A 3,212-nucleotide genomic window follows, 5' to 3' on the forward strand; every position below is an offset into this window, starting at 1 on the left:
TGCATTTTTGCCTTTAAAAAATTAAAAATGCAACATCTTTTCCAGTATACACAGTGCAAAAATATGTGTATCCACCAAGTATTTCTTTCAAGATGTCATTAAACTGCCAGTTGCACTTTGAGGTTGAGTAATTTAAAATCTGTATGGAAGTAGCATATGAAGCGCCACAGAAAAAACTGTCAAAAATCAAATAACTTAAGCTGATAGCCTATTCAGAGAAACACTGTGAGCTCAATAATATTTCTAGGGCCTTATTGAAAGGAGAGCAGAGTCATAGGTAGGGGCTTTGAAATCCATCAATTTACTCTCTAAATTCCTTCTTCCTAACGTGAATTTCAAATGCTCTTAACTATTTTATCACCTGTAGCTGCCCTCTTTCTCCCTGGTTCCAAATGTGGCCACAGCTTTTTCACCATCATTTCCCAATTCCCTACTACTTTACAGTCATGTACATTATAACTTTATCAAAGGTTTATACACTGTGAAATACATACACAGTCCAGCACCGAAGAATACAATATCAGAATAAAATCTGTTTCCTAAGCCCTATGACCACTTCCCACACAGCGACCTCATTTCCTGGCCATGTGTCTTGAAGAAGTCCATCTTCATGACGTGATTCTGGACTCCTTTCTTTACCACATCCTGTTCTCTTAAAAAAAAAAAAAAATTCAAACACCTGAAATTCAATTTTCTTAATTTTAGACCCACACAAAACGCCCTCCTATTTGAGTCAATCATTTCATCAATGTGAGTGCTAAGTCATTTAGTTGTGTCTGACTTTGCGACCCTATGGACTGTAGACTTCCAGGCTCCTCTGTCCATGGGATTCTCCAGGTAAGAATACTGGAGTGGGTTGTCTTGCCCTCCCCCAGGGGATCTTCCAGACCCAGAGATCAAACCCACATCTCTTACGTCTCCTGCATTGGCAGGCAGTTTCCTCATCATAGGGCCACCTGGGAAAACCCATCTCACCAAAATACTCTTCCAAAAACCTTCGTTTTCCACCCAAAGAAAACCATGAAACACTTTGCCTAAATAAGCAAACAAACAACAAAAAAGCAGCATGCACCATGAGAGAAATTCTTACATCCCCTGGAATAAACAACAGTTAAGCTTCAGATATTCCGGGAGTTGGTGATGGACAGGGAGGCCTGGCGTGCTGTGATTTATAGGGTCGCAAAGAGTCGGACACAACTGAGCGACTGAACTGAACTGAACTGAAGCTTCAGATTAAAAATATTTTCTCATTAATGATCATAACGAAACAAATAGAATAGAACGAAGAAGATGTAAGTAGACTACAGAAGTAGCAGACTTGAAATTAGAAGGCTAACTGTTTAGATTTTTTTTCTTTATGAACCTGTGACATTTAATCATCAACCACTCTGAGTTTCACTTTACTTTCGATGAAAAAATATATTTAGATGATCTGTCATTCGCTGAGTTCATTGTACAAACATAAAGAGAACACTCCGGCCCAAAGAAGTTTGATGTAAAATACTTACCAGATACAAAATAAATTACAGTCACAGCCTTTATGGAAACTTAAATCTCTGACATTTAAAGGAGACAGTCTTCCAGGTCAGAGAATGGAAAGATGGGTGTAGAAACAGAATATCTGATGCATGCTCCTAACAGCAGGTGGCAGATAAGCACAACTCCAGTGAAACAATGATACTTTAGTGTTATCTAGCTGATTTTCATCATTGGTCTGTCATTATATGACACCTCTCAAATTTGATCACTTGGGGATCATTTTCCTTTTCAGTAAAAACTGAAAGTGTGAAATGACAATAAAAATAACAGAGATACTACATTTTTTTATTTAAAATTACTAGTAAGAAGGAAAACTGCAGCAGATCTCATGCAAATGATTAGGGGAAAAGAAGTACCAGACATAAAAACCAGAAATAAATTATTGAGGGAAGGCTCAAATATTCCTTAATTCATGTTTTTTAAAAAGGAGAGAAATAAGATTCTAACTATAAATATTTAAATAAACACACAGAATCTCCTTGTCTTCCAACTACATGCACAGACAGATAATGTTTCTGATAAAAACTTCACCATCCTCAGGGTTTTCCTCAGAGCAAGTTTAACATCTTTGTTCCTTAAGGGGACAATAAATTAAGGGGTTCATCATGGGAACCACACTAGTGTAAAAGACAGAAGAGACTTTTCCCTTATTCATGGGCATAGAAGATGGCTTGAGATACACAAATGCACTTGATCCAAAGGACAAAGAAACAGCAAAGATGTGGGAACTGCAGGTGCTAAAGGCTTTAGACCTGCCCTCTGCAGACTTGATGTGAAGGATGTTGGAGAGAATAAGGCCATAAGAGACAGGATGGTGAGACTGCACACAATGATGTTGATTCCTGACACGATGATAATTTCCAGCTCAAGGATGCAGGTACTTGTGTAGGAGAGCTGGAGCAGAGGGCAGGTGTCACATAAATAATGGTTGATAGTGTTTGCATCACAGAAGGTCAGACTCAGCACGTATCCAGTGTGAACCATGGCACCAGAAAATGCCATCAAGTAAGAATCAAGCATAAGCCTGTAACACACTTTAGGGGGCATGGCAATGTTACACAACAGTGGGTTACAGATGGCCACATAGTCATCACAGGCCATTGATGTCAACACATAGCATTCAGAAATACCAAAAAATGAAGAAATAAAGCTAGGTCATGTATCCCATGTAGGAGATAATCTTCTTTGATATGATGTTGATCAGCATTTTAGGTGTAAAAACAGAAGAATAACAGAGATCTATGAAGGACAAATTAAAGAGGAAAAAGAACATAGGGATGTGCAGGTGTGAACTCAGCCCAATTAGGATGATCAAGTTCAAATTTCCCATCACAGTGACCATATACATTACTAGAAACAGGAAAAACAGGGGAGTTGAAGAACTGATTGGTCTGTTAATCCCACTAAAATGGACTGAGTCATGAAAGTCATTCCCTGGAGCCATTCTTCTCTAAAGGGATCTGTGAAAACAGGGGAGAAGGCTTACATAGAGAAAAAAGAGTATTTCTCACATCTCCTCACATAAAGTGATGTATGTGCTGGGATAGCCCAAACTGGACCCATAGAATTTACTTACCATTACTATGGAAATGAGTGGCATAAAATTCCCTTATACATGCTTTACAAACTAAGTAGCAAAAAGCATCAAAATTTAGCCTTTTATCCAAAAAGAT

At 38.3% G+C, this 3,212-nt stretch overlaps 1 pseudogene; it reads right to left on the bottom strand.

Moving 5' to 3' along the window:
• Positions 1–1,995: 1,995 nt before the first annotated feature.
• LOC128069131 (olfactory receptor 8B3-like) lies at positions 1,996–2,983 on the bottom strand (annotated as a pseudogene).
• Between the last annotated feature and the right edge of the window lie 229 nt (positions 2,984–3,212).

The sequence above is a fragment of the Budorcas taxicolor genome, chromosome 25 (genome assembly GCF_023091745.1).
Source record: "Budorcas taxicolor isolate Tak-1 chromosome 25, Takin1.1, whole genome shotgun sequence".
Classification (NCBI taxonomy): Eukaryota; Metazoa; Chordata; class Mammalia; order Artiodactyla; family Bovidae; genus Budorcas; species Budorcas taxicolor.